Source organism: Castor canadensis, chromosome 1 (genome assembly GCF_047511655.1).
Source record: "Castor canadensis chromosome 1, mCasCan1.hap1v2, whole genome shotgun sequence".
NCBI classification, from domain to species: domain Eukaryota; kingdom Metazoa; phylum Chordata; class Mammalia; order Rodentia; family Castoridae; genus Castor; species Castor canadensis.
In genome coordinates, this window is record NC_133386.1 from 113,381,674 (window position 1) to 113,409,258 (window position 27,585).

Sequence of the window (27,585 nt, forward strand, 5' to 3'; positions counted from 1 at the left end):
TGTCGTAGCTACGTTAGCGTGCTGACGTAGGCCGGTAGAAACGCCTGTTGCTCCCCGGCGTCGGGATGCAGTTTTGCAATTAGTTCTCCGCGGTCGATTGCTCTGGCTACTCAGCAGCGTGGTTTTTTTCGTGGAGGTAGCTGAGTGTGCCGGCTCCATTCCGCCTTGTTGGGAAGAGGAACGCAGAGGAGAGGTTCTGTGGACACCGAGCTGAGGCTCCCTAAAGGCAGCAGAGCCACCCGAGGGCCCTAGAGCGTGCGAAGGCAGGGCTGCGGCCCAAAGCAAGGGCAGCTGAAAGGGAGGGTCTGCAGATCGTGTAGGAGTTCGCTGGGGCCTGGGCTGGGCCGGCAGAGGCCCGGGGCTGTCGCGCAATGCTCGGGGCCCGGTGCCTGCTGCAAGCCCTGCGCTCCTGCTCCTCGGCTCCGTGCGCGAGGCCAAGAGCTCCCGCCACTGAGCGTGCGAGACGCCCTCAGGGCCCGGGGCGCAAGTGGGGAGCGCGTGAAGGTTCAGGTGGGTGTGTGGAAAGGGGATGGGTTTTCCCCCGCCTTTTCTTTAGGAAATTATGTGGCACAGCCACATCTAGCTTTACTTTGTGCTGTCGGGTCAGACGGGACGACCATCTGGGAAAAGTTAGACCAGGTAGACACAGCAGGAGTCCGCGCTTCTCTTTTTCCTAAGGTGCTGTGACTTTTTGCAAAACTGTTCTGATGTCTACGAAATGCAGAAACAGATTTTCGTGATACCAGAGCATTGCGTGTAATCTTGTGAGTCATACAGAAAAGTGTAAGCAGACAAGCCCCCTTCCTCCACCTTGATCTCAGAGTGAATGTCCACGGTTGTGTAATGGTTGTCCTGCCCTCACTTCGTGAAGGCAGAAACTGTGTGTTTTTGTCACATGTATTCATATGTCAGGAAGTACTCCTTCCATTAAACCTTGTCTGTTAAGCTTTTAGGTGCCTCAGTGCCTAAGGTGGGGCTTGCATGTAATTTACGTTTTAGTAAGTTAGGGGAACGTGGGATGTAGTCGTTGGAAAGAGCGTAGGTGTGGAGCTGCCTAGCTTTAAATCTCTCCCACCAAGAAACTTACTAATTGTGGGCGTATGACTTAAGTGTTCTAAACTTTAGTGTACTTTTATGAAAGTGGAGATAATACCAGTCCCGACTTTATAGTCCTGAAATTTACATGGTACCATGGGTATAAGATATTTAGATCAGTGGCCCACAGTCAATAAATGTTAGCTACTACTATTTCTCCTGCTAGTAATATTTGCAGCCATTCCACATGGAAGATTCCCTCTAACAGGAGCATGTTAAAGAAGGGGGCGGGGTGACCTCCTTAGATTGAAAGACACTGATGCAGTTACCTTGCTGTTATAGATCCTTGCTGTTTAGCATAATGACCATTTGGATCCTCTTTGCATTTATTTGAGTTTCCATATTCTTTCCATGATCCAAATCAGAAGCTTTCTTGCACTCATCTACTAGCTCGGCATTCATAAATGATCGTTTTTGTGTGCTAATCGAGAGGATTGGAAGATTGAGCAGAACCTGCCTCCCAAGTTAGAGGTTCAATTTAGTGCTTTACAGTCTAATATAGCAACCAGTCACTTGTGCCTCTGAGCTTTTAAAACGTCTGAGTTGAGATGTACTGTAAGTGTAAAATACATGGTAATTTTCAAGAGTAAACAATGCAAAAATCCCTCTCTTGACACACACAATTTTTTTTTGTTTGTATATGTTACTGGGGATTGAACTTGAGCTTGTGTCAGGACTCTACCATTTGAACCACACCAGTCCTTTTGCTTTTTAGTTTGTTTTTCAGGTAGGGCCTTTGCATTAACTTTGACTCGTGCCAGCCCCAGACCACTATCTTCCTATTTGCACCTCCGGAGTACCTGAGATTACAAGTGGGTACCACCATGCCCAGCCTCAACATATTTTTATGCTGCTTGCATGTTGATATATTTAGGGCATAATTGGTTAAGTAAAATATTAATTTCTCCTATTTCTCTTTACTTTTAATGTGGTCACTAAAAACTATAAAATTATGTGTGTAGCTCACGTTTTACTTATTTTGGACAGACATACTCTACAGCAATATTATTATTACTAGTGTCAAATATTAAATAACTGAGAAAGCAGAGAATTCCTTAATGCTTGAAGTTTGGGAAGGTTTCTTACTCAGGTGACTTTTCAGCTGAGCCCTGAAGGTTGTATTCATCAGGTAGTGACTAGGATGGAGTGGAAATGGCACCAGGATGTGACCCCCAAGCAGAGGGAAATTGCTTGTTGGTGAGAACATGAATTTTGAAGTCGTAACTGTGTCTAAATCCCAACTATACTACTTGGTAACTGTAACCTGGGCCATTTTCTGGAACTTTTCTGAATGTATTTCATTTAAAAAATGATAACCATTTCATTTTGTTCTTGTGAGGATTAAATAGCATAATATTTATAAAGAACTTAGAACAGAAGCACATTAAAAAATGTTCAGTGAATGTTAACTTGCACTAGCAAGTAAAAATAAGAGTAGTGCTTTGGAAATTACTGTTGAATGATCATAACCAAAAAGTAAATGCCCTTATGAAGCACCTTGTACATGGGACTGAGGCAGTTTATACTTCATGCTGTGTAACTGGCAGAAGATCAAGGGCTTTCCAGTCAGAGAGACTTGGGTTCAAATTTGGAATCTACCATTCAACCAGCAGTGTGACTTTCAGCAAGGGTTTTTTTTTAAACTTTGCCAAGTCTTGGTTTCCTCACCTGTGATATGGTTATACTAGTCCTTAGAGCTGTTGGGAGAAGGAAATGAGAACGTATATGAAGGTAGTAGAGTGTTTTTTACATAGTACATGTACTATGTAAGCTTTAACTGAAAAACATTTGTGAATTATCATCTATGTCCCTGCCAATACATTTCAGTAACTATTGTACACATTTCCTTCCCTTAAAGCATTATGGAAATGCAAGTAAGTGTTAGAGAAACTTTTAACAACAGCATCTGCAGATTATTGCAGGACCCAAAGGTCATAATCAATAGATATTTTTTGTGTTTCTTTGTTTTGTTTCAAGACAGTGTCTTGGTATATAACCCAGGATGGCCTTGAACTGGCCGTCTTGTCTCCTCCTCCCAAGTGCTAGGATTATAAGCATGTACTGGCATGCCCAGTGCATCAGTAGGTTTTTGTATGTAGGGTCATCTCTTGCTTTCCCCAGGCATGTTTAATGGTGAGTGTCTATCTCTATTCATTGACTATACATTTATTAGATACTTCACAATTTTTTGGTGTCCACTAGAGTGTTAGTCTCTCTTAATGCCTATGCTAGTTAATTTAAGTTGGGCAGATCTGAGAGTTGTTTTTAGCATTACTGGTCTACTTGAAGACATCTCATTTGTACTGGCATGTACCTATCACTTAAATTAAGATTTTGAAACTTTGTGTATCACTTAGTATGTGTTCATAATGAGACTTTTTTTAAATTGTCCTGCTGGGTGGGAGTACAGTGTAGCATTTACAAAGTTCTTACAGTTTATCAAATGCATGATACTTGACTTCACCCCTACACCATTCTCCTTCCTCCCTCCTTCCCCATAATGAGACGTTTTTGAGAGGGTTTTTTTTTTGGTATGATATTTGGTAAAAGGAAAAAAATCTGTAAAGATATGTCTAGTTTATACTATGTAATCTCCGTTCTGAGAATTTCATATAAAGCGAAAGGCACCAAGTTGTAAACCCTGTTCTTTGTAATTGGAAGGGGGATGGGGACAAAAATACCTGGGAAAGGCCAGTATTGAGGGCATTGGTTGTGAATTAGGCTCATGAACTTGATGGACCATTGCCACCCATTCAAAATAATGAGCTTTATTATGAAAACAACAAAAGGTAGAATGTCAAAGTGTGTGTCTCACTGTGCTAAGGAACTTAAGTTTGTGTACACAAAGATAAACTAAAAGCAGTTCATTTTATGCAGTTGATATATTGAGGTAAGATTGTGAGTACGGTTTTTTCTTTTATTTAGTCTTCTTTGCATGTGTAATGAAATGTAAAATGATTGTAAATTCACATTTGGAAATGTTTCTGTTCCTTAGGGATGGTTTCGTTCAGCCTGATCCCAGAAGGAAGTCTTGTTTCTACATGTAAATGATGGGTCATCTTTGGAGAGCCTTCAGGTTGTGGCTGATTCAAGCTTTGACAGTAGGCAAGTTGCTTTTTAGAGTCTTTTTTTTTTTTTTTTTCCATCTCCAGCGTTTCCCACTTCAGTAAGCCAGTGTTTACATTGCTCCCTGAGTGATCTTTCTAAACAAATCTATGGACTATAGCTTAAGATAAGGCCAAATACAAATACTTGGAATCAGGGTCCTTCCAGCTCAGGCTTTCCTTGTCTAACATCTTCACATGCTATAACCCTTACCTGTGCTTTCTTTCAGTCTTTCTTAACTACCTACCCTCCTCTAAGCTCTTCTGCTTTCCTGACTCCTAGCTCTTATAGATGTTGCTGCCTTAACCGGATCAGCCTCTTCTTCATGTGTCTTTCGTAGTTCCAGATAAGGGATCATCTCATGTTCCTAGTTCTTGACACTGGCAGGTGCCCACCTCTGTCATAGAATGTATGACATTAGTAGGTGATCAGCTGTATTCCTTTTGGATTCCTTTTGACTAAGGACTCCTACTTCTCTGAGGTTAAGGATGATAGTACTTTATTCATTTTTGTATTGTTGGCCCATGGCATAGTGCCGACAAAGTAACAATTACTGTTTGTTGAATACATTGGAAGAAACTTTTATGGCCTCATTCAGAAGATGTTAAAACTGACACCATCTTTGTGTTAGGGCATAACCTCTGGGAAGCAAAAGATTATTTTGACTTGAATAAGAGTGCTTTGTTATTCCAAAGATTGTTAGGATTAATGTTCTCTATCATTATTTAGGTTCATGAGACTATTAGGTCAACAGGGCAGAACAAAAAGACTGCTTTAATGTAATAAGCAATCTTTCAAAAAAGGTTGTTTTTCTGATGATATCAATCAGTACAGTAATCATGGGTATTTCTAATGGTACTTAAGTTTTGGAGGTTCTGGAGGATGACTGCCTATCTCTTTTAGGTATTCTCAAAGCCCCCAAGGAATATTCCTATATGTTAGGTAGTGCATATTTTAAGTTAGAACCTCTCAAAATACCTTCTCAGACTTGGTGAAAATGTAGTAGGGTTTTTGTTTGGTTTGTTTGTTTGTTTTGCCCCCAGTAACGCAATAGTGGTTAGTCTTTTTTTTTTATTGTTTTATTATTCATATGTGCATACAAGGCTTGGGTCATTTCTCCCCACTGCCCCCACCCCCTCCCTTACCACCCACTCTGCCCCCTCCCTCTACCCCCCACCCCCTCAATAACCGGCAGAAACTATTTTGCCCTTATTTCTAATTTTGTTGAAGAGAGAGTATAAGCAATAATAGGAAGGAACAAGGGTTTTTGCTGGTTGAGATAAGGATAGCTATACAGGGAGTTGACTCACATTAATTTCCTGTGCATGTGTGTTACCTTCTAGGTTAATTCTTTTTGATCTATCCTTTTCCCTAGTTCCTGGTCTCCTTTTCCTGTGGGCCTCAGTTGCTTTTAAGGTATCTGCTTTAGTTTCTCTGCATTAAGGGCAACAAATGCTAGCTAATTTTTTAGGTGTCTTACCTATCCTCACCCCTTCCTTGTGTGCTCTCGCTTTTATCATGTGCTCAAAGTCCAATCCCCTTGTTGTGTTTGCCCTTGATCTAATATCCACATATGAGGGAGAACATACGATTTTTGCTTTGTTGGGCCAGGCTAACCTCACTCAGAATGATATTCTCCAATTCCATCCATTTACCACCGAATGATAACATTTCATTCTTCTTCATGGCTGCATAAAATTCCATTGTTTATAGATACCACATTTTCTTAATCCATTCGTCAGTGGGGCATCTTGGCTGTTTCCAAACTTAGCTATTGTGAATAGTGCCGCAGTAAACATGGGTGTGCAGGTGCCTCTGAAGTAACCTGTGTCACAGTCTTTTGGGTATATCCCCAAGAGTGGTATTGCTGAATCAAATGGTAGATCAATGTTTAGCTTTTTAAGTAGCCTCCAAATTTTTTTCCAGAGTGGTTGTACTAGTTTACATTACCACCAACAGTGTAAGAGGGTTCCTTTTTCCCCCACATCCTCGCCAACACCTGTTGGTGGTGGTGTTGCTAATGATGGCTTTTCTAACAGGGGTGAGATGGAATCTTAGTGTGGTTTTAATTTGCATTTCCTTATTGCTAGAGATGGTGAGCATTTTTTCATGTGTTTTTTGGCCATTTGAATTTCTTCTTTTGAGAAAGTTCTGTTTAGTTCACTTGCCTATTTCTTTATTGGTTCATTAGTTTTGGGAGAATTTAGTTTTTAAGTTCCCTATATATTCTGGTTATCAGTCCTTTGTCTGATGTGTAGCTGGCAAATTATTTTCTCCCACTCTGTGGGTGTTCTCTTCAGTTTAGAGACCATTTCTTTTGATGAACAGAAGCTTTTTAGTTTTATGAAGTCCCATTTATCTATGCTATCTCTTAGTTGCTGTGCTGCTGGGGTTTCGTTGAGAAAGTTCTTACCTATACCTACTAACTCTAGAGTATTTCCTACTCTTTCCTGTATCAACTTTAGAGTTTGTGGTCTGATATTAAGATCCTTGATCCATTTTGAGTTAATCTTGGTATAGGGTGATATACATGGATCTAGTTTCAGTTTTTTGCAGACTGCTAACCAGTTTTCCCAGCAGTTTTTGTTGAAGAGGCTGCTATTTCTCCATCGTATATTTTTAGCTCCTTTGTCAAAGACAAGTTGGTTATAGTTGTGTGGCTTCATATCTGGGTCCTCTATTCTGTTCCACTGGTCTTCATGTCTGTTTTTGTGCCAGTATCATGCAGTTTTTATCATTATTGCTTTGTAACATAGTTTAAAGTCAGGTATCGCGATACCTTCAGCATTGTTCTTTTGACTGAGTATTGCCTTGGCTATTTGTGGCCTCTTGTGTTTCCATATAAATTTCATAGTAGATTTTTCAATCTCTTTAATGAATGTCATTGGAATTTTGATGGGAATTGCATTAAACATGTAGATTACTTTTGGGAGTATCGACATTTTTACTATGTTGATTCTACCAATCCATGAGCATGGGAGATCTCTCCACTTTCTATAGTCTTCCTCAATCTCTTTCTTCAGAAGTTTGTAGTTTTCCTTGTAGAGGTCATTCACATCTTTTGTTTGGTTTACACTTAAGTATTTGATGCAATAGTGGTTAGTCTTATTTGTATAAGTTTTCTTATTTATATAAGAATAAATTTTAAAAGGGAATATTGTATACTAAACACACAATTAGGTGTGGAATTTCCTGACATTATTTACTTTAATACAGTATTACTGTGTTGAATATTTCTGTACAGTTTATTAAAGAAGACACTTATATTTATTATAATTATGAAATGTTAGAACTGGAATGGCAATTCAGTCATTATTCCAACTTCTTAATAGATGATTCTTAAAAATAAATGAGTACATGTCACTTTCTGTAGTAGTCATACAGTTAATTTGTGGGTAAACTTGAACTAGAAAATACATTTTTTTTAAACAAGAAAGTAGTGTATATATGCTAAAACCATCTAGCTAGAAATAAATAATAAAAACATAAAAAATATGATATAAGCCAGTGCATTGGTACACATCTATAATCCCAGCACTTGGAAGAATCAAAAGTTCAAGGCCAGCTTGGGCTAAGCATGAGGAGACCCTGTCTCAAAAAAAGAAAAAAGATATCACATAATACAGAGAATTCCCATGTGGTTCTCACCTAGCTTCCCCAATGATAGCCTCTTACGTTACCATAGTATGTTATCAAAGACAAAAATTTTGGTCAATTTACTTTTTAATAAGAATACTTATATAACCGCTTAATTCCAAATTCTTAACTCTCTGTTTCTATTTTGGGTTACTGTAGAGAACTGGCTTTCGGAAGTTCTGTGGAAGCCCAGGGACAGCTGGTAAAAAGCCCATCCAGAGGGCAAAATGTGGAATTGAAGGCAGAAAAAATTGAAGTTATTGGAAATTGTGATGCCAAGGTATGCTCAGTAACACTTTTGTGAAGGCTGTTTTGGTTTAATTTAGAATATTTGCAATCTGTTTTAAGTGTGATTATTGGCATTGTTTTTTTTTCATTTTGTCTTTTTCTTTTTTGGTGCTGGGATCGAACCCAGGGCCTTGCGCACGCTAGGCAAGCACTGTACCACCGAGCTACATCCCAGCCCTAAGTGTGATTATTGGGAATACGGCACATAGAACGTATTTCACTTGTGACTTTCCTAGTAATTGGTATTATTGGAGTTTAAACCTAGGGTGTTGAGCTTGCTAGGCAGGCGCTCTACCACTTGAGCCAGGCCTCCAACCCAGCTTCCCTGATAATTGAAACAGGCCTTAGAGCCTTTAGAGATAGTAACAAAATTATTGTGTAAAGATCTTAGTCTTCTGAGTAAGAGCTAAGTATTGATCTGTGCATCTCTATGTTGTCTGTCATAGTTAAGACTCACTGCTTTTGCAAGCATGCCCAGTCAGCCACAATGACAGACTCATACCAGGAAATACCATTTCAGCTTTACATTCTTAGGAAAGCTAAAAGTGATTTTTGCATGGTCCAGAACTGATCAACTAAGAGTAGTAGTCACTAGTCACCTATGGTTATTTGATTTTAAATCAACTAAAATTAAACAAGAGGGCTAGAGGCATGGCTTAAGTGGTAGAGTGCCTGCCTAGCAAGTGTGAGGCACTGAGTTCAAGCCCCCAGTACACTTCCTCAAAAAAAAATCCCAGTTCTTTGATGGTATTTGGTGCCCAAATGTTGCTATTGGCTACCATATTGGATAGTGCAGATACAGAGAATTTCCACTGATCAGAGGAAGTTCTATTAGATGGTTCTGATCTAAACTGTTGTAATATTTGGGCTGAACAGACAAAAAGATTCTATATTAAGAGATTTTTATATCTGTTTTTTACAAGATTTCTATTAATAGCTTTATATTTATAAGCCTGATAAAGAGTTTATAGGGAATAAAATAAAAAGTTATCAATCTAATTCATTAAATTCATAGCAATGAAGAAAATGAGGCCCAGCCAAGCAAAATGAATTGCCTACAGTTCAACAAGTAGTGGCACATGTGAACATTACATTCTAGCCATTTGACTTCTCTGTCTTTGCTTATTATTTTCAAATGTTTCATGAGGAAAAAATACAGGAAAATTATAACATCTTAATTCATTTGTAGTTTTTTTGGAGCAATGGAAAAAATTAAATGTAAGGAAATAAAGTGGAATAATTTTCTTTTAAAATGTCATTCTGAGTAATTTTCCAAAAATTCTAATTGACATGTAAGATTAGGAATGAGGGTCTAAGGTTTCTGAAAAATAGAGTGAAATAATTTGGAAGTCAAGAATGGAGAAGCTAACCATTTTTGGTTAGCAAGTATGAGGCCCTAGGGTTTGAACTCAGGGCCTCATACTTGCTAGGCAGACACTCTTAACACTTGAGCCACTCTGCCAGCCTGGGTTTGCTTTTTTCAGAGGGACCTACAAATATTAAAAATTGCCATATGTTTTCCTATTTTTAAATTGTTCTCCCTTGGCTTCTGTTAGTTTGTTACTTTCACCTTCAGTTCAGTGTTTTTTTAAAGTATTTAGACATGAGAGAATTTTGAACACCTAGCGGTCTGAGATCTCAATTAATGTGGCCACGTTTTCCTGTTAGTGTGGTACTTACGTCTTCACAATATAAAAATCAGTATATTCACAAGACCTGAAAAGAACAGACAACTCTCAAAGAAGCAGGCTGCCAGTGTAGCTCTTTTTAAGCATTTCTATTACCTTTTCTTTTTTAATGACATTTTGGTTTTTTGTCTGAAAGGATATATCTGTCTTCTTAATTTGGTAACATGAGTGTGGGAAGGTTGGAAATATTTCAAGTTGAAGTCATATTTTCCTTTAAAAATTATTGTAAATCTTCAGTATTCTGCTAAAAATGAAAGAAAGCTGTTGGCCCTCCCTCATGTTCTTAGATAGCAGCAACTTGTTGATAAACAGTACTTTGAAGAGACTGGGGTGATTTTAAAATAGAATTCCAGCTGTGTGCATACAATGGTAGGAAAAATCATTTTAATATCTATAATATTCTGAACTCTTGTGTGCCAAACAGTGGATTGCTTTGCATAGTTCTATGCTAATCTCTTCATTTGTAAGAGGAGATTGACAGCTAGTGAGTAGCTGATAATGGGTAGCTTGATAAATAACAGGTGAGTCTCAGTGATGCTAAGCACCTTAGCCAATGAGTAGGAGAGCTGGCTTCAAACCACATCTCTGAATCCACTTACCATTCTACTTACCTGGTAGGAATAATGTGTACTGTAATCTGAGATATTAAGAAATAAAAAGCATGTTGGTCTTGTTCTAAAGCACTACTGTTTAAAAAGTGCTCTGGAAACTGGTTTTATAAAGTAGGATATTTTTTGGTTTTGTTTTTTGGGGGTTTGTTTTCTAATTTTTTTCTATTTATTCCCAGGCTTTCCCTATCAAGTATAAAGAGAGGCATCCTCTGGATACTTGAGACAGTATCCTCACCTCAGGTGTAGGACTAATGCTCTGGCTTCTATATTGAGGGTCGCAGTGAAGCCACAGCTGCTATTCATTCCTTCTTTAAGGTAGTGTTTCTTGAGAAGAAGTTGAATAATTACAACACTGGGTGTTTTCCTGAAAGTTCTTGTCACTGTTTGTTCCAAGCACCTTTATATGTTTTGTGCAGAATTAATTAAAACAGGCATGTGTATATGTGTGTGTTTGTGTGTATGTATGTATCTTGTGTGTGCGCATAGTTTGCTTCATAGCTTTATCGAAGAATAATTGACGTAAAATACTGGACAAACAAGTATACAGTCTGATGAATTTTGGCATATGTGCATACCCATGAAATCTTCCCTGCAGTTAAGATGGTGGACACACCTGTAACCCCAAACATTTGTATGTCTTTAATGTCTTTATTTCACCTTCATTTTTCATATGATACCTTTTCTGAATATAGAATTATAAGTTAATGGGTTGGGAAGTTTGCTTTAATTGAAACAGGGCATCATTATGTTGCCCAGGCTGAGTGCTGGGATTACAGGTGCAATTAAGTACTTTATAGGTGCCACTGTCCTGGCTCTCATTCGCCCTACTCTCAGGATGGATTGTTTCTCTACATGTAACTTGTTTCGTTTTCTCTTCCCCCACCACTATGGAGTTTAAAATTTTCTCTTTATCACTGCTTTTTATGAATTTGTAATGTGCCTTGGCACAGTTTTCTTTATGCTTCTTTTGGGTTTGTTGAATTTCTTGGATCCATGAGTTTATGATTTTCATGAAAAACATAGTTTTTTGAGACAGGGTCTTACACAGGCTGGCCTTGAACTTGCTGTCCTCCTCTTTAGCTTTCTAAGTAGCTGGGATTTCAAGCATGTGCCACTGTGCCTGGCTTATGAAATTGTTTTAGCCAATAATTTTTCAAATACTTTTTCTGTTACCTCCCTCCTTTGGGAACTGAAATGACCTATATATTAGGTCACTTGATGATACCCTTTAGCACCCTAATGTACTTTTCTTTGAAACAAATTTTTTCTGTTTCTTTTAGATAGTTTCATTTGCTTTGTCTTTAAGTTTACTAATCTTTTCTTCTGCAGTGCCTAATTTGTTGTTACTCTCATTCAGTGTGTTTTTCATATCATACATTATAAACTCATAGGCAGGTGTTCACTGGGACTGGGGTTTGTTTTGTTTTTGATGTAGTGGGAATTGAACCCAGGGCTTCCTACATGTTAGGGAAACACTCTTGTAGGCAAGAGGTATATCCCTAGCTCCTTTTTATTTTATTTTGAAATAGCGTCTCAATAAGTTGCCCAAGCTGGTCTCCAATATGTGATCCTTCTGTCTCAGCCTCCTAAGTAGCTGGGATTAAGAACCACCATAGACAGCTGGGCCTTATTATTATTATTTTTTTTAATATCTTCCATGTGTACTTAACTTTTTGAACATATGGAGTACAATGTTAATCTAAAAAGTGTTTTTATATTCTTCTCATTCTAACATGTCTGTCAGTTGTGAGTTACTTTTGATAGATTGATTAGTTTCATTTTGGGTTATGTTTTCTGCCTCTTTGTATGTTTGCTAATTTTTGATTGGATGCCATACTTTATGAATTTTATGTTGTTGGGTGCTGGATACCTATGAAGCTTCTTGAACTTTGTTCTGGTATGCAGTCAAACTGATCTTTTGGGGCTTTGCTTCTGTTTTTGTTTAGCAGATATGGAATAGTGCTCAGTGTGGTCTTCCTGAGAACTAACTCTACCTTGTGCTTGTGAATTATGAGTTTTTCCACTTAGGTTTGTGGGAACATTCAGCCAATATGTAAATACTACACGCTGCTTCTTCTAGTTTACTTATTTAATTTATTGATTTATTTTTGTGGTACTGGAAATTGAAACCAGGGCGTCACACTCACAACTGCTCTATCTCTTCAGCTATGCCCCAGCCCTTTTGTTTTTGTTTTTGAGATAAGATTTCCCTAACAGGTTGTTGATAACTTTGCTTGGGCTGGCCTCAAACTTTCGATCCTCCCGCCTTTCCCTACCAAGTAGCTGGGATTACAGTCATGTACCACCACACCCTTCTCCTCTAACTTTTCTAGATCATTCTTTCCTAATTCTTGGGTGGTTTCCTCCATGCATATACTAATTAATTCTCTACTCCTAAATGCCCCTTTGCAAATCCCTGGAGTTCTCTGGGAAGTTCTTTCCTCTCATGAAAATCTAGCCAGTTTGGTCTCCCAGACTCTTAGCTGTCTCTTCTCAACTCATTGAGTGCTTGGCCCCACTTTAACTTTCTCCTCCTATGCTGTGGCTGGAAAATTTCAGTGTTGTAAGCTGGGTGACTGGTAGAGTTCATCATGTTTGTTTCCCATCACTTGGAGAGCACTGTCTTTTGTTGTCTGGTATCTGATAGCCAGTATTTTGAAAAGCACTGACTGCTTCATGTGCTTTGCCTTGTTTTTATTGTTTTTGTTTTGTTGCAGGTAAGAGGGATCCAATCCGTTTCTCCATCTTGCTCAAAGATAAGTACATCATGTCACTGGGAGGGCACCAAGTGACCTTTATCTGGTCCAGCAGATAAAGCTTACAGCTGAGCCTGGCTGAGGTGCTGCACACCTGTGATCCCAGTACTCAGGAGGCTGAGGAGGAAGATTGCAAGTTGGAGGCCAGCTGGGGCTACACAGAGAGATTCAATACATATGCTCTTACAAGCTTACTTATACAACTTCCATATGGCTCTTCAGTAGTGCTTGAACCACACAAACATAAAATCTGTTTACTTCCAAAAATGCAGTTTTTCCCATTGACTTCAACAGCTGCTGAAAAGTGTGCCAGCTTTAATTCTGAAACAGTTTTACAGATTTTTGACCACTAGGTGGTAGTATTGGCCATCTGTTGACAAGTAAACTTTACGTACTTATGTTTCATTATCAATTGAAGCTTTTACACATAGTCTAAACAATTTAAAAATAAGAAAAATCTGTAACAAGAAAATTAAGTACAATGAAGTAAAAGTTTTATAACATCTATATGGTTGAAAATAACTTGAGTTCTAGCACTATTGATGGAGAGTTATAAAGATAGACACTTGTCAAGTGCTGTAAATTCACTTTTTAACTGAAAAATCCTGATGTCTCATTCTATGTTATATACTTGTATGTGTGACATTTGGTACTGAATTGTTTAAAGAAGTCACTATAGTACTCTGGGGTATACTTAAGTAATAGTTATGTGTTATCTGGTATTTGGTACTGTTTCTTTGGTTTGTTACTATAGGAAGGTTCTGCCTGTGAGTTTTAGGGCTTATCCTCCTCCTTATAGCAGACTCCAAGTCTTCTGTGGAGTGCAGTAGTCTTTACTCTGGTGCTTTTCAGTCTGTGTGACTGCTTTTTATAGTTTTTATGGCTTTTTGTTTCTTTCTTTCTTCTTGTTACTTTTGTTGCCAATGGTGAGTGTTGAGCAGTTCTTCTCGTATTTCTTTTTTGTTGATGCTGATTAAATAGTGATAGTTATTTTGGTTATGTGTGAAAGAAAAATATAGTCCATCAGTCTTCTGAGTGATGTGTATGTGAATTTTGTAATTTTTAGATACTCAGAGCCTTATAAAATATCTGGTTCTAAAATGTGTATCAAAATATGTAGGTATTTGGAGGTAGGGAATGGAATCTTGAAAATTGAGTGCAGTGTTAGCCTCTCTCTGGTGGGCATATCCCTAATCAGGAACCCCTTTGCTGTGGGATAGCATAAGTATCTGATGCTGGTAACCCATTTGAGGCAGACAGTGACAGTATTCCACCTTTCTTTGTTACTTCCTGTCCATTTTTCTATCTGCTTCCACTCTCACTTTCCTTCTTTGACTTTATTTGCGCTGCTTTATTCTTTTTATTTCCTCCTTTATAGTGTTTGGTAATGTAATGGACTTTGAGGAGCATTTTTAGCAGCTGGTAAACCTTTATTGAAAAGGTTGGTATTATTAAAGATAATTCTCACTCCTTGTGTGATTTTTTTTTTTTTAAATCCCATTCCTTATGTGATAGTTATTTACTTCAGGTTTACAGTGTTATTTCTTGTGGCATTTAAGCAGTACTAACTTTAGCAATTGTATTTAGTTACAAAGTTTTTTTCTCTCTTTCTACCTCCCCTTCCCCACCCTGGTTTCCTTTGGACTTTTCACTTTTCTTTGTTTACTGTGCACATGCGCATAGTTGCCTACATTCGTGTGGAATAAATGGTTTGTGTCCATATTCTTGGCTCCTAGGAGATAAAAATTTTATGCAGTAGTGTTATTGATTATATCTCGTTAGCACTCTATAACGTGCTCTGCACAGCACCTCTAGGCATACTGCTCTCAGGTTCAAGTACATATTTATAGCTTGAATATTTAACCCTCTATATCATGAAGCAAGTCATTGACTAAATATTTTGTATTCAAACCAGAATTCTTGAATTCAGAAGTGTCCTATTTGGGAGGTCCCTGATAATACCTGGAGATGTTCCACCTGGACAGGTGGAACTTGGCAGAGACATGAATGTATGAATTGATTGTATTGATTTCATAGCTAAATTTTGCATTAAGCACGTACTTTTCTGCCTTTGTATTATAAATTCACTTTCACCTGCCTTCACTCCCACTCTACCGTATCTATGCTGAATGTAACCTTTTGGCTCCATCCATGGTCAGAATGAAAGAAGCATAACCTTGAAGTTGACAGGTTATTTTAATCCTACTAGCAACAGCTTTTGTGGTTCACTAATGGAAATCGTCTCAGACTTTTGATTGGAAGCCTCGGTAATGGATGGACTTGGTGCTGCTCAGAATATTCCTATGCAGTGAGCAAAGCATTCTGCCATCGATTGAGTGACAGAGACTCCCTGAAAGTCATTTCTGCAACTTTGCTGTTTATTCTTCAGTCCCTGTTTGTGTGTTGACCTTAATTGTTCTTCTTTTTGATAATTGCTTACAATCGATGTTCCCTTCCATGATAACTGAACTTGATGTTGCTCACTTTGCATTCCCTTAGCAGCTTGGCCAACATCTTCATCACCCATTAGCCTTGGTGAGTGTGTTTTAAATCACCACCAGCATGTTAGAGAAGTGGGCAGAAGAAATAGGATTACAAATAGTTCCTGAGGACCTAGCCACTGACTGGTTGCGTGACTTTTGCAAATTCATGATGTCTCTCTGATACTCGATTTCCTTATGTTTGAAATGAAGAAGTTACACAAGTTGATATCAAAGTCTGTTCCAGACTTAAAATTCTTTGTGATTCTGTACATGGTAAAACACTCAACTCAGGGAGCATGGTGGTGTGTATCTGTAATCCCAACATTTGGGAGGCTAAGGCCAGAGGATCACGAATTTGAGGCCAGCCTGGGATACACAGTGAGACCCCCGTCTCAAAAATAAAAACAAACAAACAAAAAAACCCAGCAAATGAAGAAAACCACTCAACTGATCTCTCAACAGTCTTAAAGTTGAGGAGTTTTGGAGGGATTAGATATGGCATTCTCTTAGTGCATTTTTGTAGTGTAAGACGGTATGTGTTCTTGGAATTGTTTCATATGCAGATATATTGAAAAGAGCAGTTTTTCTTTTTCTTTTTTTTTCCCCAGGACAGTGGTTTTGTGCATATTCATACCCCAGTAACCACATCCAGTGACTGTGAGGGAGCTGGAGAGCTTTTTCAAGTCGAGGTAAGTTGTGTTTTCTTTTTGGAGACATTGCTGTTTGATTTTCTTTTCCAAGTGTTCACTTTAAATTTATTTAGTTGTGTGGACAGAAGACCATGTAATTCTTAAAAATCATTCAAACTTCCAGTTTTCTGTCCTATCAGCCATATTACTTACACTGTAACTGGAAGAAGTGAATTTTTAATTTTGAATTTAAGTTACTAAATTGGCAGACTAGGGAAATTTAAGGAGATTTGCAAGGCTTTTAAGATATTTCTTGTGTAAATTCAATACATAGTTAATATTTTTAGCTTAAGTCATATTTAAGTTGTTTGGCTGTACTGGGGTTAGAACCGAGGGCCTCAGGCCAGCCTGAACCACAGTCCTGCCTCTGGCCTCTAACATAGCTGGGATGACAGATGCATGCCCAGCTTTTTTTTTTTTCTTTTTGAGATGGGATCTGGTGAACTTTTTCTCCCTCAGGGTGGCCTCAAACCATGATCCTCCTAATCTCTGCCTCCTGAGTAACAGGGATTACAGATGTGAGCCATTGTACCCACCCTCCCTTTTTAAAATTCTTAAATAAGTTCATTTTTCATAAGAAATGACTTATGTTCTGTGTACCTCATGAAGGCTCTTAGTTTAGTTCTTTATTTAGCAGTCATATTTTGAGCTTGTAGTATGTGCCAGGTACTGCCATCCTGCCCTTACTGCCTAAGCCACGTGTAGTAGCTCACACTTAGAACTTCAGCACTCGGGAGACTAAGGCAGGAGCATTGCTAGTTTGAGGCCAGGCAAGGCTACATAATGAGACCCTATCTCATATTTATTTACCAACTCCTTTATCCCTAAAAATCAAGGTCTTTTTTTGTACATTTGCCTGATTCTATCAACTTGCAAAATTTATATGTAACTGCTTTCTTGTTTCAGTACTTTTTAACTGTTAAAAATGATGTGTCCTCTTTATGTTGTTAAACAAAGCATTCACTGGGATATCTTCATTGAGGTCATTAAGAGTAGTAATTGAATGTTATCTTCCTTCATACATGAAGAACATCTTGATGGTAATTAGTCTTCTGGAAAAAAGAAACCCAGAATACAAATGCTTTTTTGAGAACTGGGCATGGTGGTACATTTCTATAATCCCAACACTGGAAGGCAGAGGCAGGGGAATCACAAGTTCAAGGTCACCCTGGGCTACATAGTGAGATCCTGTGTCAAAACAACAAACAAATACAAATGCCTCATTTAATATTCAGAGTGTTAGCACCTGTATATATGAATGCAAAAAAAGATAGCAAATGAAAAAAATAATATTCTAAGAAACATTGTCTTCTTGGTTTTATCTTTGTCTTTGCTCTTTAGTACTCTATATGAAGTGAAGAAAAATGAAATGCCATAATCCCTTAATCTAAACCATTGAATATTTTTTTAAATGCAGGAAAGCAAAGGTGTAATTTAAAGGTGTTTACAAATAAAAAGAATTTTTAAAGAGACTCAAACAAGTTTAAAAAGTCTCTACCAAACTTAAATAAGGATAAATTTGGAATTAACTGCTTTGCTACCAGGGAAATCTAAGCAGATCTGAGTGATTACAATGTGTGTATTCTGCCCTCTAAACAACCCAACACAAGTTACCAGAAAAGTATGACTAGAAAGAGGAAAAAACATTTCTAAAACAGTATGACAAGTGACAGGTGTTTTGTGTTCATATTATTTCAGGGCTTGGGAGGGAAATTTTACTAGTGGAATTAGGCTTGGCTGTTCAAAGTACCAGAAAGACCTGCTTTTGGATTTACTGATTCTGGGTTCCTACACTTGGTCTGGATCAGGGATTTTAGCCATTTGTGGCTTGTGTTTTTTGTATGACCAACCTACCATCTTTGTTGTTTTCAGAAGTTCAAATAATAAGATTTCTGTTTTGCCCCTGGCAACCCTCTATTCTTTGGAACCAGTGCTCCTTATTCTCACCTCACATGTTCTGTCCTTCTAGGATTCATTGTTAATTTCTTCCTGGCTGCTAGAAGAGGCATAGGAGTGTGAATCTTGGCCCCTACTTTTAGGAAGAGGTACACTTTTATATTTAAATTCTTGGGTCCTTTAGTGGTCTTCTTTTCTTCTCTGGCAGTAGTTATTGAAAGCTAAGGATGCCCACCACACACTAAGGTTAGAGGGCAGCAGTAAGAGATTACCTTGAAAAAGCACAATAAGGATACATACTTCTAATACTCATATTGAAAAGTGAATGCATGCCCCATCCTTCCTTTCTTTTTCTTCCTTTTTTTTTTTTTTTTTTTTTGGAGGTACTGGGATTTAAACTCTGGGCTTTCCACTTGCCAGGCAGACACTCTACCACTTTAGCCATGCCACCAGCAGCCCTTTTTTGTTATTTTTCAGATAGGGTCTAGTATTTTTGCCCCAGGCTGGCTTCAAACCTCCATCTTCCTCCTTATGCTGCCCATGTAATTGAGATTACAGTTTTTTTTGAGATGGAATCTCACTAATATTTTGCCTAGGCTGGCCTCAAACTGTAATCTTCCCAATCTCAGCTTCCTAGGTAACTGGGATTATAGGCATATACCACTATGCCTAGCCCCGTATTTTAGTTTTCTTTCTTTCATCTCCATTTCCTGTTTTAAGATTTGGGATATTTGTTAAGGTTTGAGGACTACTCAATACATACATAAGTTGCATTCATGTACTAATCATTTGTTATTCAGCAGAGTTTTGGTGCCATCTGTGTTCAAGATGCTGTACTAAATGTTATAAGGGATATAGAGACATAGTTGAGGTTCTGCCATGTAAAGCTGGTGAGCTGGCAGGGTTTATAAAGGACAGATCATGCTTGTTATTCACTTTGACATTACTGATTCTACAGGAGTATTTGTTTGTAAACTTTTTCCTGTTTGTCTTAAGGTTCTAGCTGAGTTCACAAAATTATGTTTGGTCTTTACAATACTGAAGTAACATGGATGGTTTCCAATTTAGCATGGTTCAACGTAGGATTTTTCAACTTCACAGTTGTGCAAGAATGATATGCATTCAACAGAAACATACTTTGGTTTTGATTTTATGGTTCCAGGGAATAAACCTGGTGCCATGCACGTGCTACGCAAGCACTTACTGAGCCCCACTCACTGGCCCAGAAACCATACTTTGAATTTTGACCTCCTGGGCTAACAGTATGTGGGTGAATGTTCTCATGATGCTGGGCAGCGACAGCAGACTGCAGCTCTGTCAACCACAGTCCTGGGGCCAAAACCAAAACTCTGTGTGGTGTGCTACTTAGTAGGATGTTGGCTGGGTTAGGTATATTAAATCCATTTTTAACTTACACTGAGTAGGTTTATTGGGATGAACCCCATTTTTTTTTCTTTTATTTTTCATATGTGCATACAAGGCTTGGTTCATTTCTCCCCCCTGCCCCCACCCCTTCCCTTACCACCCACTCCGCCCCCTCCCTCTCCCCCCCCCCTCAATACCCAGCAGAAACTATTTTGCCCTTATTTCTAATTTTGTTGTAGAGAGAGTATAAGCAATAACAGGAAGGGACAAGGGTTTTTACTGGTTGAGATAAGGATAGCTATACAGGGCATTGACTCACATTGATTTCCTGTGCGTGGGTGTTACCTTCTAGGTTAATTCTTTTTGATCTAACCTTTTCTCTAGTACCTGTTCCCCTTTTCCTATTGGCCTCAGTTGCTTTTAAGGTATCTGCTTTAGTTTCTCTGCATTAAGGGCAACAAATGCTAGCTAGTTTTTAGGTGGATGAACCCCATTTTAAGTCCAGAAGCATTTGTTACTTGTCGCTGAGAAAGTAAAAGAGATTAAGGCAAGAATTCAAGGGGAATAAGGTGAAATGACTTTATGTATACATTTGAGATTACGGTGCTGCCAGTTATGAGAGATACGGAATTAGAGCAAAATTAGGTGAAGAAGGATTGATCTGGTCAGGAAAATCTTCCAAATGAATATGTGACTTGACTATACCTTAGGGAGGGGATTCCAATTAAGGGGGAAATGTGAAAAGAATTGGAGAACTGAACTGGGCAAAGGGTTTTGAAGGCCCATATTGGTAAATTATAGAAACTAAAGCTGGGTAGCTTTAGTAATAAAGAGGATCAAGGACTTAAAATTCTTATTGAGACATCTCACATACCAGAAATTCACTGAAAAGTGTACAGCTTCATGGTTTTAGTATGTTGCATGAGTTGTGCAGTCAATCACTGTGGGCATTTTCATCACCCCATAATAAGCCCCATGTTCATTAGCAGCCTCTTCCTCTTCCCACCACCAGCTTTGACACCTAGTTACTTTCTATAGATTTGCTTCTGGAACATTTCATATAAATGGAATCATACAAGGCATTGTGTTTTGTTCCTAGCTTCTTTCACTTTTAATGTAGCTTCTGAAGTTCATCCATGTTTGGTATATGTGAGTACTTCATTCCTTTTTATATCCTGTGGGTACCCTACGGAGTGGATGTATCATACACATTATGTTTATCAGTTGATGGACGTTTGTAATGTTTGTAATGCTTCTACTTTTTTGACTATTATAAGTAATACTACTGAGAACATTAGTCAAAAGTTTCTGTGTGGATATGCATAGGATTTCATTTCTTTTGGATGGAATTTCTGGTTCACATTTTGCAAAACTACTGATCTATTTCCCAAGATGGCTGCACCATTTCACATTCCTACCAGCAATGTAGAAGAATCCAGTTTTACTGCATCCTTGCCTATACTTGTTGTATTCAGTTCTTTGATTCAAGAGGTATATCTTATTGTGGATTTGATTTGCATTTCTCAAATGACTGAGGACATTGAACATCTTTTCATGCGTTTATTGATCATTTGTTTATGTTCTTTGGAGAAATGTTTTAAGTCCTTTGCCCAATTACACAACAATTGGGTTGTTTTTCTTTTTGTTATTGAGTTCTAGGAGTTCTTCTGTATGTTTTAGCTATAAGTCAGTCTACCCCCAACCCCCAGCAGTGTGAAGATTCTTATGATGCCTGAGGGGCACAGCCTTGAGTATGCCCAGCCACCCAGAGATGGCACTCATTTGGATGGAGCTTTCTTCGTCTGTCTCTTCTCCTGACCATGCACAGGCTCATTGCTCTGTTGTTTTTAACAAAGTCCTGGGGCCTAAATTGTATCGCAAACCGATCCAATCAAGTTTAGTTTCTTTTATGGTGGCAGTTCTCAAGGTCAGTATGTAAAATTTATTCTGACTTCAAAAGAGCTGTTCCTGGCTGGCTTTCCTAGTTTCCTTCTAGCAACCTAACAGATCCAACAGTTTAGTTTATATCCCCACAAATCTGCCAGTCTCCAATTGCCTTTTACCAAAACCTACACTGAGAGAGCACCCTTCATTTGAACTTTTCCACACTGTTGTATACGAAGTCTGTGCCTTTGGGGAGAGACTTGGACCTCTGTTTTATGGCCTGCTTCTCTGCCCAGGCAAAATTTTGGAGCCAGTAAGTACTCTAGTGCTAGAGACAGGGACAATGGCTGCTTCTCTTTGAATGACTTCCTAATTCAGGAGCTGAGTGCCCAGAGGAGGGCATGACAGCAGCCCTAGGTCTCCTTGGCTTTCCTCTCCTGGTCTGGAGCTCTGGGGCAAGAGCCTTACACCTAGAAGTAAACAGAACCAGTGCGTTCTTGGGTGTGTCGCTCAGCAGTGGAAATGCTGTCCTTCGGAGTGTAAGGGTGACGCGAGGGAGTGGGCTCTGGTCCAGACACAGATGAAACAATGGCATTCCCTTTCCTCAAGTCTTCAGGGCTTACTTAGTAAGAGAAGTAAAGAACAGTTAACTATAATACAAGTTAGAAAGGGTAAGTATTATTGTGAAAGGTAGGAAATGACAACAGAAGTACAGAGAAAGAGTAGGGCCTGCAAAGATGAGTCAGTTTGGGGCCAACAGAGCTGAGGCAAGAGCTTTCTAGGAGTAAGTAAATCACAGAAGCTATTCCAGTTCTCTCCCTATCAATGTCAACTTATCCAACAGATCAAACAGTACCTCTTTGGGAAGCCTTCCAGGATCCCCAGGTGTAATGAGACCATCACTCCTGCAGCACTTTCCTCCTCTGTTGTCTTCAGATTTGTTAGTATAAAGATGTGTTTCATTTAGCTCCCTATATGACGGTGGCTGCATGTCTGCTTTTTCACTACATAGCAACCCCGGAGGATCTAGATTGAGTCTCATGAGTTTTGTTAACTTCCTTCAGCCCTGGAAGTCAATCCATATTTGCTGAATTTAAAATAGAGAAAAGAAAACTTGTTAGGAAATGGGAAGTAAAGACTCCTAACACTGGAAAGGAAGATGAAGAGGAAGGAGTTAAAGATGAAAAGGTAGGGGCCAGGGAAGGTAGTCTGGACTTTTTGCAGTAAGCATTAAGGGAGTTTTTGGAAGGGAGTACTATAAATAGAGTTGTCCTTTAAAATGATTAATCTGATAGCCATGTGTAGAATGGAGTAGAATGAGAGAGTGAAGGTAGAGAGACTGGATAAGAGGCTATTCCAATTTTGCATGGAAAATAAGGAGGTCCCAAGTGGTACTATGGTGTTAAGGATAGAAACAAGGGGCATCTAAGGGATGATAGCTAGGACAGCCGCCTTTCCTACTGAAAAGATCAAACAATCTGACTCACGCCAGCAATCTTTGGGATGAAACAAAAAGACAAAAGCCTGGATTCAACTCCTGAGTTTGCCACACAGTTGCTGTGTAACCAAGGATACATCACAGGAAATCTCTAAGCCTCAATTTTTTCATTCACTAAATAAGAATAATACTGCCCACCTCAATGGTTTGTTCTAAGGCGTAAATGAAATAACACATTTTATATTGCCTGCTGAATCATAGCTATTTGCCATTTGATAGCTATCATTACCATCCTCAGGAGTTTAACATGTTTAATAAAGTGTAGGTTATATAGCTTGTTTTAAACAAATGGATTTTAACTTTTAAATTTTAGTTTAATTTTCACTTTAGATTACATTTAGATTTACAGAAGAAGTGAGGAAATGGTTCAGATGTTTCCCACACACCCAACTCCAGCACTCAAGTTCTCCTATTGTTACCATCTTGCAAAGTACAGTACATTTGTGACAGTTAACAAACCACTATCAATACATTAAAGAAGGTCTACAGTTGACTACTATTTCCTTAGTTTTCCCCTAACACTCTTCTGCTCCACAATCCCATCTGGGATAGCATATTATGTTTAGTTGCAGTCTCTTTAGCTCATCTTGGCTATGATGCTTCTCAGATTTTGTTTTTGATGATGACATTGCTTTTTACCATTATAAGGTGCAATTAGGGATTAAATTACACATTCTCCTCCCATTTCAGCCTTGCCCCTACCCCTTGCCATAGTTTAATGTTAGAAGGAGGCCATGATGAGTTCTGGGACTCACAGCCACTCTCCCAGAATTCTGTTTTGCTTGTTTGAGGTCCTTGACATTTGAATGAGGTATTTTGCAACCAAAGTAGTCAAAGTCAAAATAATCAAGCGCACTAGACTGTCTGTTCTGTTTAATATTCATTTGAGAAATATTTGCTGATCAGTCGCTATCTATCTGTACGACAGTCTTAATTGCATGCAGCAGTGAGCAAAACAGGTCAAAGGTTGTTGTTTTCACAGAACCTAATTTCCAGTTAAAGAGGCAGACAAAAATCAAGCTAACAGACATCTAAAGTGATTATTCCTATGATAAGTGCTACAAAGGAAACCAGCGTTGGTGGGAAATAAAAGAAGGGACCCACTTTGGAGAAGGCAGCTTGGGGAGCTCACATCTGAACTAGAAAGGTTAGAAAAGGGATGGGGATGCTGAAGAGGATGAAAAGGGAGGGAATTTAAGGCATAGAAAGGAGAGTGCCGAAGGCAAAGCTCTGAGATCTCTTGTTAGAAAAGATCTACCAAGATACAGGAATTAATAATGAAGCAGAAGAGAATCCAAGATGTGACAGTGGTGAGCATGAGTCAAATCAGCCTGGGCCTCACCAACAAAGAAAAGGGTCTGGGGGTTATTAAAAGTAAAGTAGAAATGCACGAATTAGGAGAGTGATCTGGTCATATTGAGAAAAACACTGCAGTAGCTGTGTGGGCAGTGGTTGGAAGAGGCAAGCGTGACAGCGAGAAAGCGGCATACATTTACTCTCTTACAGCTCTGGAACTCCAAAGTTTGAAATCAGTTCCAGGCCAAACTCCCTCTGGAGGCTCTAGAAGAGAACCTGTTCCCAGGCCTCTTCTGCTTCTCTAGCTCTTTATACATCACGTTCCTTAACTTTTTGGGTTTTTCCTCTATCTCCAGAAGTATAGCTTCCTGCTTCAGTTGTTACACTGCCTCTTCTATCATAGAATCTCCATCTGCCTCTCTCTTATAGGGGACGTTATGATTACATTTAAAGACAATCTGGATAATCCAGGATAAAGTCCCCATCACAAGATCCCTAATTTAATTAACTACGAAATCCCTTTTGCAATATAAGATAGCAACACAGGTTTCAGAATTAGGATATATAATCTTTGGGAACACTACTCCATCTACTTTAAAAGACAAAGGATTTGAAAAGGTCCCAATATCAAGTTCTGAGGAATGTGCTGACAGAGAATGACTAGCAAAAGAGATTGAGAAGAAATAGAAATTGAGGAAGAAGGAAGCTCACAGAGCCAGTGGACTACAGAGGTGTCCAGAGGGAAGGAACTCACAGTTGTTGCTGAGAGGTTGAGTAATAAAAAGATGGAAAGCTCTTTGCTTTCCATTTTTAGTGGAAAACATCGTTGATGATTTCATAGAGTAGTATAGAAGGAAAAACTTATAATTGGGGGAATTAAGTCTTTGAGAAAACAGGAAGCAGAGAACCTGGCCATGCAAGGAGCAAGGGCACTTCTTCCACTGTAAGAGAAGAAAAAGACATGTGTTGATGAAAGGAGGGGCTAATTGTCCCAAAAGAGCGAAGCTGAGAATGAAGGAGGATTGTGTGTTTGAGGAGACAGTGTTTGAGGGGTCAAATTATTTGTAGAGATACATTATTTTTTCCATTTTTTTCTAGTCATTGTGATTAAATACCTAAAAGACAATACATTTTTTAACCATCACTTTCCCCATTTAATGGCAGGTAATTTTGAGTGAAAAAAATCCAAATAGTCATCTTCTAAAATGTGAAACTTTATTAAAAAGAGAAATGGTGCAATAAAACTATTTTCTTTCCATTAAAAAAATAAACCAAGTGAAACAGAAAAAACATAACTAAATGAATTATTGTCATAGTAAAGGTAATAAATAAGGTATTTACCGTAATTATTATTATTATATAATTGTACAGCCTACACATGTTGAAAACTGTAGAGCTTGTACTACAAAATCACAGTGGTTAGCAGGCTGAAATTCAAAACCTTTTGGGTAAAAAAAATCTTTTGGGTACCCTACTTGATACAACATTCAAGCAAACTACAAACAGACTCATTAGCATTTTCATCCTGTTTTATGTAATACTATAGATTCTAGCAGATTACCCATTTCCCCTCACTAAAAAGATGAGAAAGTATAAAAGTTTCCACCACCAGAGTATTTATTAGGTTGTACTCGTTCACCTGGACACTCAAATGATCCACTGTTAAGGCAGATGTTCTATTATCACTCTTCTGGCATCAGCACCTTGCCCTGAGCTAAGGGCAATTTCTCAGTCTAGTAATAAAACAACTTTGCTTTTATCAATCTTGCACCTAATGTCTAGACATGCCTACAAAGAGGGTGCATTACCTCACAATGGTTGAATTTAGTTATTCAATATTTTATTTTTGCATGTGAGTCTTGGAAATTTTAATACTTACTTTCAAAGTTGATTTAATGGTTTAAAAATTACCACTGAGACTCTTTTTCTACACTTTCCTTTTTTTCTCCTCCCCTCAAGGGCTATGGCTTTAAGAGTCAGAGAATTTGGGGTTTTTAGAAAGCCTTCTTCTCTCAACCAGTCAGCTGCATTCGTGAATTCCTCCTCATGTTCCTGACATGATGACACTATTCTTATTTCACAGAAGATGGAGACCTGGGAAGATTCCCCCTAATTCAGCGAAAAATCAGACTCAAGTTTCAAGCCCAGACTTGAAGTTCTACCCCTTACTGAGACCTTACAGGAAACCCTCAGGTCTCTAACTCACAGTGGGAAAACCAAGCCTGCTCCTTCACAGATTCTAGCCCTCCCAAAATCTTAAATAGAAATATAAATTTTCTAGTTAATTTTTGAAAGTACAGATATTGCTATGGAAACAGTGTAAAAACATATAACATGAAGTGAATTGTAAACATTCAAGTATTTCTACAGTTTTGAATAAAAACAGCAGCAATTAAAAAAAAAAACCTTATAACTTTGCCTTGTATAATAAACAGTGCACAGGCTATTTATAGTAAAAGGGAAGAGGCCAGGAGAGGTGGTTAAAGCCTCCAAAAATTCATTTGGTCTAATTCTATCACTAGATACTGATTTAAGACATTTCCATGAACTCTTTAGAAACTTATTTTCCCTGGAATGACTAAGGGAAACATTTCAAGTAACTGTGATAAAAAAAATTAATGTTATTCTAATTAGATAGACGTCTGAGTCATTATAACTAGAAGTTGTTCATCTAGAAACTGATGGTTAGCAAAGAAAACACTTTAATCTAAAAGTTATGAAAGATGGAATATGAAAATATCTTTCAGGGGGTTTCCCACTTAAGCAAATTTGTTCAGAGAACAGACTAAGGATAGGCATTTCTCAGTCCTGTGCATTCTCCTTTTTCTGTATATTTTGTACCTGAGGATTATTCACAGCCCATTTAAAAATAAATAAATGAAAGCAAATTGCTTTGGATGATGCTACAGAGGATCAGAAGCCTGATCCAGGATACAGTATAAACCTTCCTTGGTGAACAATGCTTTGGTCCATTTTCCTGGTTGGCCCACCATCTAGCCAGCTGTGGAACCTCACAACTGCCGCCAAGAAAGGCCAGAGAGTTCCCAGAGCATCCGTGGGGAGTGCACAGGACTGGACTTCTCGGTAAGCCATCTGTCTCCTTGCAGATCGGAGTCTGAGGGACAGAATCATAGTGGCAATCAGGAAGAGGAGTCCAGTGATGAAGAGAGTGACCAAGGCTGCCTTGGCTCCTCCTGGGCCCAGATTCTTGCCAAAGAAATAGAGCTCCTCTTTGCCAGGTTGTTCTGTGACAAAAGAAAAGTGAGGCATCAGGCACCTGCTTCTCCCTGGGGAG

At 38.6% G+C, this 27,585-nt stretch overlaps 1 protein-coding gene and 1 pseudogene across 1 annotated transcript in view; one reads left to right on the forward strand and one right to left on the reverse strand.

Moving 5' to 3' along the window:
• On the forward strand, positions 1-26,933 carry LOC141411039 (asparaginyl-tRNA synthetase-like; annotated as a pseudogene).
• The window catches only part of LOC141422522 (ferroxidase HEPHL1-like), an 80,866-nt gene continuing 78,767 nt past the window's right edge, over positions 25,487-27,585 (reverse strand). The window contains exon 11 of the mRNA XM_074070361.1: positions 25,487-27,535. The gene's annotated coding sequence lies outside the window, so the exon portion shown is untranslated. The remainder of the gene's footprint in view (positions 27,536-27,585) is intronic.